The following is a 13,736-nucleotide window of genomic DNA, read 5'->3' as shown; positions in this document are numbered from 1 at the left end:
GTCCGTACTCAGGGTCCATTATTTTTAAATTAAGACCCCGGTTGAGAGACATCTGTTAGATGCCCAAAAGTGCTTATTTGAGCTATCATATGTGGGCATCTTTCACTCTTTTTCCTTGCTAAAATTGCCAAAACCGCATTTGTTTTACATGGAATGCATTACATTGATAAACAAGCTTGGTGCCTTTGATTTGTGTGTTATTGTGCAGGAAAAGACATGAACTAATTGAAAATAAAGACACAAGAGAATTGGCAAAGGAACCAAAGAATACAAGCATTTCATCTGCCCACTCGCTAGGCGAGGATGTGGCGAAGCAACACCTTCGCTAGGCGAGCTCCTGGCGAAAAGCTCCAGTAAAATGATCATTTAATTCGCTAGGCGAGCTGAAGGCGAATGTGGCAGCGAATTCATTCTGTTTTGGTGAAAAGTGCAGCCAACACTCACTCGCTAGGCGAGGCTCTAGCGAGTCCCCAGCGAGCATTCCAGTAGCAAAACCTCTCAACCTCGCTGGGGCGAAGGTTGAAGCGTGTCCTTCGCTAGGCGAAGGTATGTTCGCTAGGCGAACATGACAGTTCAGCAGGCCCTGTTTTCTCTGGGCGCAGGGGCCTTTTGTGCCCATATTAGACCTTCGCTAGGCGAGCCATTCTGCTCGCCTAGCGAACATGACAGTTCTGCACTTGTCTATAAGTAGCAGGTGCCACTTTTGAGCACCATACCTCATTCTTACCAACTTTTTCCACTTTTGTACTTTCTTCTAGATATTTTTGCAGCATTGTTCTTGGGATCTTTTATGCCCTAGTTTTCATTTCTCTTCATCTTAGAATCATCTTCTACAAAAAGAAGGTGGATTCCCATCCAACATCGATTATTCGACTTGGATGTTGATCAACCTTCTTCCGAGACTTGCCGACCAAGCTACCATGAAAATGAGTAGCTAAGTCATCCATTTGTCAAGGTTAGATGTAGGTGATTACTAGCTTTGTGTGTAAATGTAAGGATCCTCATATGTAAACTCTTTAATGATGAATAATTGATGAAAACTTTGTTTCTATTTAAAACCCTTTGTGTTGGTTTATGATCGAGAGATGTTTACCGACTCTTGACCTAGGTTTTCATCCAAACTTGTTTGTTAGCTAGAGATAGTAATGAATGATTTTGTTCACCATAAGGTTGAACCAAAAAGTTGCCATTTTGATAGATTGTGTTCGAGAGAAACAATGGATCAAAATGGCAAAACTCACAATGTGTGTTCGAGAGAAACATATTGAGAGGACTTTGTGAAATGATTTATCATCTAAAGGAGTTTATAAGAATGTTGACCGAGCAAATACATGCAAAGTGATCATTGAAACCTAACTTTGGCAATATTTCTCATTTATTCAAACCCTAACTTTTACCGCTTATTAATTACTTTTTATGCAAGATAACGTGACAACAAATCAAAACCCTATTGTTACATTAAGCTAAGATTAATACAACCATCGAACGGCCGTGATATCTTACAATCCCTGTGGATACGATAACAAAAACCCGACACGAAATATATGTTTCAACAAAATGGCGCCGTTGCCGGGGATTGTAAATTGATATTGCGAGCATCGCAATGGTTGTTTAAGTTTTAGCTTGTGAATTTTTGACTTGTGCTTGTAATTTGTTTGGTTTAGTGTGCAGCTTACGTTTTATGCGAGGGCAAATCCCTGTGGACGAACTTCTTTTTGATCCTGAGATCGAGAGAACCGCAAGGAGGCTCAATAGAAAAACGAGACGTAGGAGGCAACAGGCTAGACAACGCCAAGAGCAAGGAGAAAGTTCTTCAACCACTAATCCACCACCATTCATACCGAACATGGAGCCACAACCACCACCACCTATTTCTACTCCATGCATCAATAGTCCAAGGAACACCGCTCAGTTTGCCAACCACACAGGAAGGCAAGCTGAGATGAAGACGGGAACTCTGAATTTATTATATGGGAGTCCATTCACCGGAATGGACCATGAAGACCCATTTGCTTTTCTCACAAAATTTTATGAGATAGCATTGGCTTCCGGAGTGGATCAGGCTCAGGAGCTTCCGTTGTTCAGACGATTATTTCCCCACGCTTTGCTCGGTAAAGCAAAGGATTGGTACCTAGATCAAACACCAGCCGTAATGACATACTGGAACGTGTTAGAAGAGAAATTCATCGAAAGATTTTTCTCCCATAACCGATTCATGGAATCAAAGACGACCATCTCGGTGTTTTCACAAGGCACCAGTGAATCATTGAATGAAGCGTGGGAGAGATTCAAGTCCATGCTTAGGAAATGTAAAGGGCATGGATTTGATGAATTGACTCAAATCCATATCTTCCGAAATGGACTTCAACCAAACTGCAAGACGTTGTTGGATGCCACCTCGGGTGGGTCGTTGATGTCAAAAAGTGTCGAAGAAGCAACAAACATTATTAATAGAATGGCTTTAAATGATCTTCAGAGTCAAAGTCGTGGAAACTCTTTGAAGAAGTCGGGAGTGCTTGAGCTAGGGACGAATGATGCCATCCTTGCCCAAAACAAGCTCATCTCACAACAAGTGGAACTCTTAACGCAATAAATCAAAGAGTTAAGAGAACCGTCAAAAGCTAAACAAATAGCTTGTTGTGAACTTTGCAAAGGTGAACATGACACCGGATTTTGTCCACCTCCCGGTTTTGACGAAGTAAACTACATGGCCAATCAACGGGACTATCAACCAAGACAACAACAACAACAACCTTATCAACCGCACCCTCAAAATCAACAACAACAATTCCAAGGGAACCAAGGGTTCCAACCTAGAAGTAACTACTATCATAACCAAGGTTATGGAGGTGGTTCTTCTAGCCGTCAAAACCCTCCACAAAATCCGTATCAATCTCGACAACCGCCGGTTGTCAATTCTAAATTGGAAGAGACATTGACGCAATTCATGCAAATGCCGATGGCCAACCAAAAAAGCAATGACGCGGCCATAAAAAATCTTGAGACTCAAGTTGGGCAACTTGCCAAGCAACTCGCGGAACAACAAACCGGTCCTTCCTTTTCGGCAAATACACAAACAAATCCTAAGGAGCATTGTAAGGCGATCATGACGAGAAGTGGGAGGGAGTTGGGAAGTGAGAATAAAAAAGGAGTTGAGAGTGAACAAAAAGAGAAAGAGAAAGAAATTGAGGAGGAAATAATGGAGGAAAATGTTGATGGTGAAGTAGGAGTGTGGAGTGATGAGGAAGTAGTTGAAAAGAATAACAATAATGGTGAAGTTGAAAAAGAAAAAGGTGTGGAGATTGAGGAAAATAAAAGTGAGGAGGTAATAAGGGAGGTAGTGAAGAAGCCTAGATGGAAAAGTGCTAGAGTTGCAAAGGTAAAGGAGGTAGTGAGCGCTACTCCTATCCAAAACCTTCCTTATCCTCATGCCCCGTCAAAAAGGGAGAATGAACGGCATTACGCCCGGTTCATGGATATTTTTAAACAATTGCAAATCAACATTCCGTTTGCCGAAGCCTTAGAGCAAATGCCCAAGTATGCCAAATTCATGAAGGACATACTAACAAAAAAGCGGAGGTATACGGAACCGGAGACCATTGTCCTTGATGCGAGCTGTAGTGCCATTATTCAAAGGACGCTTCCTAAGAAAGAGGTGGATCCGGGAAGAGTTACATTGCCGGTTAAAATTGGTGACGTTTATGTCGGGAAGGGACTTATTGACTTGGGGTCGAGCATTAATCTTATACCTTTGTCAATTATCAAGAGGCTTGGCAACATAGAGATTAAGTCCATCCGAATGACGTTGCAATTGGCGGATAAGTCGACGACCCATCCTCATGGCGTAGCCCAAGATGTTTTGGTGAAGGTCGACAAATTCTTTTTCCCGGTGGATTTTATTGTAATTGATATGGAGGAAGATGATGATGCTCCGCTCATCTTGGGCCGACCATTCATGAAGACCGCAAGAATGATGATAGATGTTGATGACAGTTTAATGAAGGTGAGAGTTCAAAATGAGGAAGTCACGTTCGATCTATTCGAGGCAATGAAGCATTCCAAAGATAGACATGATAGCTTCCGCATTGATGTGATCGAAGACGCTATTATGGAGGTTTCGAAGCATATTCATGAGATATCTCCTATGGAGTTAGCTCTTGACAACTCTTTGGAGGTTTTCACCGTTGAAGAAGAGCGAGCTCTAGAGGAATGCTTAAAGGAACTTGATAGTGTGGACAACCTACAACCGTGGGAGGTAGAGGAAGAAAACTTGAAGAAGGAGGTTATTGATGAAAAAGCGCCAATTTAATTGAAAGAACTACCTTCGACTTTGAAGTATGTATTCCTAGATGAGACCGAGGAAAAGCCGGTCATCATAAGCAACCTTTTGACAATTGAAGAAGAAGCCCGTCTCATCTTTGTGCTAAAAACCAATCAAGAAGCTATGGGTTGGACTCTTTCCGGTCTAAAAGGAATTAGTCCATCCTATTGTATGCACAAGATTTTGATGGAGGAGGATTTCAAGCCGGTAGCTCAACCACAACGCCTGCTTAAATCCTACCATGAAAGAGGTTGTTCGAAAGGAAGTTGTGAAGCTGTTGGATGCGGGGATGATCTACCCAATCTCGGATAGTCCGTGGGTTAGTCCTGTGCACGTTGTTCCAAAGAAGAGTGGAATCACCGTAATCCGAAATGACAAAGACGAATTGATCCCGACCAAAGTTGCCACGGGGTGGAGAATGTGTATTGATTATCGGCGGTTGAATACCGCGACTCGAAAGGACCACTTTCCACTCCCATTTATGGATCAAATGCTTGAAAGACTATCGGGCCAACAATACTATTGTTTTCTGGACGGCTACTCCGGGTATAACCAAATTGCGGTTGACCCGGTTGATCATGAGAAGACGGCTTTCACATGTCCGTTTGGAGTGTTCGCATACCGAAAAATGCCCTTTGGGCTGTGCAATGCACCGACGACCTTCCAACGATGTGTCCAAGCCATTTTTGCCGACCTGATAGAGAAAATAATGGAAGTCTTCATGGATGACTTCTCGGTATTCGGTGGGACTTTTAGTCTATGCTTGGCGAATTTGAAAACGGTGTTGGAAAGATGCGTGAAGACCAATTTAGTGCTTAATTGGGAGAAGTGTCACTTCATGGTGACCGAGGGGATCGTGCTAGGCCACAAAGTCTCAAGAAGGGGGCTTGAAGTGGATAGAGCTAAAGTTGAAGTAATTGAAAAATTACCCCCTCCGGTGAATGTGAAGGGCATCCGTAGCTTTTTGGGGCACGCGGGGTTCTACCGGCGCTTTATCAAGGACTTCTCAAAGGTGGCTAAACCTTTGAGCAATTTTCTCGCCAAGGACCAGGTATTTCTCTTCACCGAAGATTGTTTGCAAGCTTTTGAAGTTTTGAAAGAAAAATTGGTTACCGCTCCAATAATAGTCGCTCCCGATTGGAATGAAAATTTTGAACTAATGTGTGACGCGAGTGACTATGCTGTTGGAGCGGTACTTGGCCAAAGAAAAGACAAAACTTTCCATGCGATACATTATGCGAGTAAGGTTCTTAACGAGGCTCAAATATATTATGCCACCACGGAAAAAGAACTACTTGCTATAGTGTATGCGCTAGAAAAGTTTAGGTCTTATCTTATAGGGTCTAAAGTAGTTGTGTATACCGACCACGCGGCGATTAAATATTTGCTAACCAAACCGGATTCGAAGCAAAGGCTCATCCGTTGGATCCTCTTGTTACAAGAATTCGATGTCAAAATCAAAGACAAGAAGGGGTCGGAAAATTTGGTAGCGGATCATTTATCCCGCTTAGTGAATGTCGAGGTTACCGCGTCTGAAAAGGAAATCCGGGAAGAATTTCCTGATGAAAAACTGTTTAAGGTTCAAGTTAGGCCGTGGTTTGCAGACTTTGCGAACCACAAGGCTAGTGGTTTTGTGCCTGCGGACCTAACTTCGAACCAAAAAAGGAAGTTCCTTTCAGATGCGAAATATTATGTTTGGGATGACCCATACTTGTTTAAGTTGGGTAGCGATAACCTGTTAAGGAGATGCGTAACTGGTGATGAAGCCCAGAGCATCCTTTGGCATTGTCACAACTCGCCTTATGGCGGACATTATAATGGGGTTAGAACGGCCACTAAAATTCTTCAATCGGGATTTTATTGGCCAACTATTTTCAAAGACGCACATACCCATGCGCAAGGTTGTGACAGTTGCCAAAGAAGCGGTGGGATATGTAAAAGAGATGAGATGCCTCTGCAAAACATCCAAGAAGTGGAAGTATTTGATTGTTGGGGCATAGATTTTATAGGACCTTTCCCACCCTCTTATGGAAATGAGTACATGCTTGTTGCTGTCGATTATGTCTCTAAGTGGGTTGAGGCGATTGCCTCACCTCGGGCGGATGCGAAAACGGTGATAAAATTTTTGAAGAAAAACATATTCTCCCGTTTCGGAACCCCCCGAGTGTTGATAAGTGACAGAGGGTCACACTTTTGTAATGCACCTTTGGAAACAATTTTAAAACATTATGGTGTATCGCATAGGGTGACAACTCCGTATCACCCACAGGCTAATGGGCAAGCTGAGGTCTCTAATCGTGAGATTAAGAGAATCCTGGAAAAAACCGTGTCTAATTCAAAAAAGGAGTGGTCCCAAAAATTGGACGAAGCATTATGGGCCTACCGAACGGCCTTTAAAGCTCCAATTGGCCTAACTCCTTTTCAATTGGTATTTGGTAAAACTTGCCATTTGCCGGTTGAATTGGAGCACAAGGCCTTGTGGGCCCTAAAATTTTTAAATTTTGAGAATGAGTTGGCCGGTGAAAAAAGGAAGGTGCAACTACTTGAGTTGGAAGAGATGCGCAATGCCGCATACCACTCAAGTTGGTTGTACAAAGAAAAGGCAAAAAAGTATCACGACAAGAAGCTCCGTAACAAAGAATTTGTTCCCGGACAATTGGTCCTATTGTTCAACTCCCGGTTGAAATTGTTTCCCGGGAAGTTAAAATCAAAATGGTCCGGGCCATTTCGGGTGAAAGAGGTTAAGGAATACGGAGCTATTATCATCGAAGACATAGACAAGAAAGATAGTTGGACCGTGAACGGCCAACGGTTGAAAGTTTATCTCGGCGGTCATGTGGATCGCGAGAGCCATGCTCTTCCGCTTGATGCTCCTCTGTGAGCATCACACCGTCGAGCTTAGCCGACGTTAAACAAGCGCTAGTTGGGAGGCACCCCAACATTGTAAGTATTTATTGTTTTATGTTTTGTGTTGTAGTGAGTACCCTGTGCTGAAATCAGGCTGGATGACTTGCAAGTGCTGCATTTGCAGATGCACTTGCTGTCATGCTCGCTTGCAGCTCGCTAGGCGAGGCTGCAGCGAGCGCGCTCGCTGGCTGCTCGCTAGGCGAGGCAGTAGCGAGCGCACCAGTACTGTTTTATATAAATTTCTCAGCAGAGCATTTTGCCCTAAACCCTCAAAAACATTCTGAACGGTTCTGCTGAGAAAATTTTGCGACGCTTCTCAAACTCTCGCATTCGCATCGCTATCACCAACCCTCGCTCCTTCCTATCGATTGCAAACTCTCCTCATTTTACATTTCCAAATCCGTGTAATTAAGGTTTGCCCTACTTCATTTTCTTTTTGTTTACTCTTAAATCCCAAATATGAATAGCAAATAGGATAAATGTGGTATGGGAAACATTGAGGTTGCATGTGATATTGTGGAGTTTGCAATGTTTGGAGATTTAGGTTTTCAAATTGGGGATTTCATTTATTTTAGGTTTTGCATGCAATTAGCCAATCCCCAATAGCATAGAACCATTATTTGTTTAAGAAATCATTAGGTTCTGATGTGGGAACCATTTGTGTATGGAAATTGGGGGAAAATTCTTTGAATATGCAGAAAACCCCAAAACCCGTAAGGTTCGCTAGCACTCGCTAGGCAAACCTGGGGCGAGCATTCGCTGCCACTTTGCTAGGCGAAGCAGCAGCGAGCAAACCAGTTCCTTTTAAATATTGCTTTGAGTTCTAATCTGTTTGTTTCGTGTTTGTTGTTTCATCTCATATTTTGCAGAACGGAGTCAAGGTCTGGAGCTGGTAAGAAAAGAAAGGGAGCAGCAACTTCTTCCCGAACCGTGCCCATTCAATTCGATACCGACAAGTTTGTCGGTCCAAAACAAGCGGCACGGTACATCGCTCTGGAAAAGAGAAAAATACTTCCAGAAAAGAGATTTCTGATCAACCCACAGGGCACTTACAGGAACTTTGCCGGGTTGATTGATGCCAAGAAGTGGGATAGGTTGATAAATCCCTTGGAGCATTACGACATCGCTACAGTGCGGGAGTTTTACGCTAACGCACTGCCCGATGATGATGAGCCCTTTACTTTGGTTTCTAGAGTGGCCGGGCGTCCAATTCCATTTGACCGGGATGCTATCAACAGAATCCTTGGGGAACCGCTCCAGCTGGGAGCTGATGAGAGAGACCAGTACCACATTGACCTTCGGCTTCACAAAGATGTTCCAGCAATTACTGCCGCCCTGCTTTTAAGCGGGAAGTCTGTTGAGTTGAACCCATCTGGGGTTCCAATGAGGTATCACCGGGAGCACATGACTCCCATGGCTCAGCTGATTCTGTTGTTGGTTTTGACCAACATCCAGCCTAAATCCCACACCTCTACTGTGCCGATACCAGTGGCACATTTGGTCCATTCCATCCTCACCAATGTCGAGATTGATGTGGCGAGGATCATTGCCAATGAGCTGAAGTCAGTAATAGAGAGCGGGCTGAAGTCGGGGGCTCGTGTGAATTGCCCCCTTGCTTTTCCATGCTTGATCATGAGTCTGTGCATTCAGGCACGAGTGCGACTTCCGTCTCGGGGGCAGGTTAGGATCCCGGCTCCAATTGATGATCGGTATGTGGCTAAGTATTATAGAGCAAAGACCACCGGTGGCAGTGCAGCCTCAGGAAGTACTCGGGCTTCTAATGGCCCTAGTGCTTCTACTCCTTGGGTTGATCCGTACCTGCAGGCTGTGTGTGACTACAGTTTTGAGTGGATGGCGGCATCACAGAGAGCGATGATTGACATGCACGACTCTATGCAGCGTTTGCAGCTGCAGGGTAGTGGTGCTCATGCTTTGATGACACGGGAGCAGTTTCTGCTCAACGCCAACTGGCCCGTGGACGCGCCAGTGTATACTGAGGGGGTGGACGCTGATGCTGATGCTGATGATGATGACGATGTTGATGATGAGGCTACCGGTTCTGAGGCCGGTAGCGAGGAGGAGTTCTGAACCCTTTTGAGGGTTAAGTTTTTTGTATTTTTCCAGTTTTATTATGACACTTCTATTTGTATTTTCGGATTTTGTATCTTCATTTTGGTGTTGTACTATTGGGGTGTTTTGTCCCCCATGCACAATTTAAATTTCCAGTTAATGTCATTTATTTTTTGTTTTTAATTTTGTGTGTTTAATAAATTTTTGGGTGATTAAGTGGCAAACCATCTAGATTGGTTGCTCCTCAAGAAGTACCAATGAAGGTGCATCCGAGCTTGGATGGCAATGATAAGAATAAACAAGTGAATGAAGCTAAGGTACATGGTTACCTTCGGCTAGAATTTTAGAATGCATTAGGAACTTTACTCTTTTTGGTAAATAGAATATTGTCTTTTTGCAACATAATTGAATGAATGTTTCATCTAGAACTTAAAACCATAAATTGTGAGGAAACCTCCATTGTACACTGAAATGCTGGATTCTAATAAGTTTTGTTGATTCATTTGATTCATGCTTTGTCTTTTATTATTGTGAAATTGTGGAAGCAATTAGAAATGATCAAGGCACTTGTTTTCTTTCGAGCACAACTACATCCAAAAACGACTTACCTGTGAGCAGAAAGAGTATTTGTTAACCCCTTCGAGCTTAAACAGTTGAATCTCGGCTTGAAATAAAGCGAGATCTCAAATATCTTTTTTTTACAACCCGGAAAATCTTGCTTATTGTTCTTTTGCCGTAAAAAGTTAAGAGCATTCATTTAGGGTGTGGAAGAAATAAGTTGGGGAGAACGAAAAAGAATCGGTAAATTCCACAACTCTTGAAAAAGAAAAGAAAAACCGAGCAAGCATAAGAAAAATATATGTATAGAAAATATAGAAAAGAAACATCTGTTTTGTATATTTGATGTGAAAGAAAAGAACAAAAATAGAAAGAATGAAAATGAATGCTTGCTTAAAAAAAAAAATAGCGAAAAATAAAAATTGAGTTGTGGAATATGTGTTGAGAAGGTTTCAAATAAGAAACAAATGAAACAAAGTCGAGTAGTGTGAATAATACTGTGAATGTCTCTTTTGCATCGGCACTTTCGTTTCAATGGCCTTAGAAATGTCCCTTGTTTGTTAACCCGACCAAGCTTCAACCGAAAAGCCCTTAGTGATCTTTTTGTTTCCACAGTACAACTTATAATTGTTAGACATTGTATGAATCTGTTTGATTTCTTCATTATTTGTTAGAGAGTGAGATTATTCCCGCGGTTGCAAACGCGTTAAATCTTCATTCCTTATTCGAAGAGGAGAGATAGGGTGATTCATTCAGAATAGTATTGTTGTAGATAGATAAATATTTTGCATTGCTATTTAAGTTTTAGTTCTTGTGTATTATTTTATTCAAACCGTGGGGAACTTGTATATGTTGATTTCGCTTGTGTTTGAGCCGTTTATCCAACTTCGGAGAAACCGTTTTCTTAAAGCAGATCCTCTTGTTCTTCGAGAGGCATACTTTGCTTGAGGACAAGCAAGAATCTAGTTGGGGAGAGTTGTTAGATGCCCAAAAGTGCTTATTTGAGCTATCATATGTGGGCATCTTTCACTCTTTTTCCTTGCTAAAATTGCCAAAACCACATTTGTTTTACATGGAATGCATTACATTGATAAACAAGCTTCGTGCCTTTGATTTGTGTGTTATTGTGCAGGAAAAGACATGAACTAATTGAAAATAAAGACACAAGAGAATTGGCAAAGGAACCAAAGAATACAAGCATTTCATCTGCCCACTCGCTAGGCGAGGATGTGGCGAAGCAACACCTTCGCTAGGCGAGCTCCTGGCGAAAAGCTCCAGTAAAATGATCATTTAATTCGCTAGGCGAGCTGAAGGCGAATGTGGCAGCGAATTCATTCTGTTTTGGTGAAAAGTGCAGCCAACACTCACTCGCTAGGCGAGGCTCTAGCGAGTCCCCAGCGAGCATTCCAGTAGCAAAACCTCTCAACCTCGCTGGGGCGAAGGTTGAAGCGTGTCCTTCGCTAGGCAAAGGTATGTTCGCTAGGCGAACATGACGGTTCAGCAGGCCCTGTTTTCTCTGGGCGCATGGGCCTTTTGTGCCCATATTAGACCTTCGCTAGGCGAGCCATTCTGCTCGCCTAGCGAACATGACAGTTCTGCACTTGTCTATAAGTAGCAGGTGCCACTTTTGAGCACCATACCTCATTCTTACCAACTTTTTCCACTTTTGTACTTTCTTCTAGATATTTTTGCAGCATTGTTCTTGGGATCTTTTATGCCCTAGTTTTCATTTCTCTTCATCTTAGAATCATCTTCTACAAAAAGAAGGTGGATTCCCATCCAACATCGATTATTCGACTTGGATGTTGATCAACCTTCTTCCGAGACTTGCCGACCAAGCTACCATGAAAATGAGTAGCTAAGTCATCCATTTGTCAAGGTTAGATGTAGGTGATTACTAGCTTTGTGTGTAAATGTAAGGATCCTCATATGTAAACTCTTTAATGATGAATATATGATGAAAACTTTGTTTCTATTTAAAACCCTTTGTGTTGGTTTATGATCGAGAGATGTTTACCGACTCTTGACCTAGGTTTTCATCCAAACTTGTTTGTTAGCTAGAGATAGTAATGAATGATTTTGTTCACCATAAGGTTGAACCAAAAAGTTGCCATTTTGATAGATTGTGTTCGAGAGAAACAATGGATCAAAATGGCAAAACTCACAATGTGTGTTCGAGAGAAACATATTGAGAGGACTTTGTGAAATGATTTATCATCTAAAGGAGTTTATAAGAATGTTGACCGAGCAAATACATGCAAAGTGATCATTGAAACCTAACTTTGGCAATATTTCTCATTTATTCAAACCCTAACTTTTACCGCTTATTAATTACTTTTTATGCAAGATAACGTGACAACAAATCAAAACCCTATTGTTACATTAAGCTAAGATTAATACAACCATCGAACGGCGGTGATATCTTACAATCCCTGTGGATACGATAACAAAAACCTGACACGAAATATACGTTTCAACAACATCCAGATGTCAAAATGTTGTTGATAAAATTTTATCTGTCTCAATGAAACCAAAAAAAAAAACAGAACTGAATATTCTTAGTACGGACAGACATTGCATGTGTGAGTCATACTAACCCATTTGCTGTTTTGTAGGTTTCGATATTCAACCGGTACGCATAGCTCGTCTATTCAGATAGTCTGCTGGGTCAACAAATCCAAGCTGATGGATCTTCCCAACGCCGATATCCTTGAACTGAAAGAGATGATGAGGGAGTTGTTCAGTGTTGTGCAAGGACTTGCCTTGGGGAAAAAAGCCATGTCTGAGAGATTGGAAAAGATTGAGAAATGGCTGATAGTGGAGAAGGTTCAGGGGAAGGCTCCGTCCTCCGAAGTGAGCAAACCTTCTGGTACTGTAGCAAAGAAACCCTCCGACAGTGGTCCATTCAAGAAGGAGGTTGAGCCAGTTGGTGTGCCCGCAAAGAAAGAACGTAGTAAAGATCGTTATCACCCTTATGCTGCCACTGTAACCACTCCTGTCAGCAATCCACCTGCTCAACAGCAACAACTGCCACCTCAACAGAAGACACCGAGAGCTAAGAGCCAGTTGAAGAAGGAGAAGGAAGATCGTCAGTTTGAGGGACCACCCGTGACTTATACCCTTCTGTTCAAAAGGTTGAGGGATCTGGGTTTAGTTCGGTCGAGGATTTTGATTCCTATAGAACAGCAGCGGAGGCCCGCCAACTATGACGAGAGTGCCAAGTGCGAGTTTCACTCTGGGGCACCCGGACACAACATTGAGGGTTGCAGAGCTTTTAAGCATATCATCCAGGATATGGTGGACTCCAAAGCTATCAGCTTAGCACGAATAATGAATGAGGATGTCAACCCCGTACCCAGGCAGGGTCCCGTAAAAGTCAAGATGGTGAAGAAAGCTAAGAAAGGAATGGAAGTGGTTGAGGAGAATCAGTTGAAGGTTCCAATGTCTGTGATCCCAAAATCTCTGATGCAGGATGGAGCTTTCCCTATTGTTGATATTTGTTGTGCAACCGTCACTACAGAAGAGTGTGTACTGATGAAAGACACGACCCAGAAGATGAAGAAAGTAGAAATGGACGATGTAAGATGCAAAGCACCCGGTCTGACAGTTGAAACCGTCCAGGTGGAGAATGCCCTTGTCGCTGAGAAGGAGAAAAAGCTGTCCATTTCTTCTTACAAACAAGCTCTGGAAGTGGTGAGGAACAAAGAGGCCCAAGGCTGGGGAAGGATCATTGACATCGTGGTAAAAGCAGACATGTTTGGAGTCGGCTATCAGCCGGATCAAGAGTCGTCTAGACCAAATAGAGGATGTCGTCCGCCATACACCTTCGTCAGTGCAGGAATGTTGGATCCTGGTCAGGCCCGTTCAGTGGTTGAAGAGA

At 42.7% G+C, this 13,736-nt stretch overlaps 1 pseudogene; it reads left to right on the top strand.

Annotated features, from left to right (window-relative positions):
• Positions 1-13,736, top strand: part of LOC127122261 (uncharacterized) — a 113,645-nt pseudogene that overhangs the window by 85,316 nt on the left and 14,593 nt on the right.

The sequence above is a fragment of the Lathyrus oleraceus genome, chromosome 2 (assembly GCF_024323335.1).
Source record: "Lathyrus oleraceus cultivar Zhongwan6 chromosome 2, CAAS_Psat_ZW6_1.0, whole genome shotgun sequence".
In the NCBI taxonomy this organism is placed as follows: domain Eukaryota; kingdom Viridiplantae; phylum Streptophyta; class Magnoliopsida; order Fabales; family Fabaceae; genus Lathyrus; species Lathyrus oleraceus.
The sequence above is the reverse complement of the archived record's forward strand: the minus strand, read 5'-3'. Positions and strand labels throughout refer to the sequence as shown.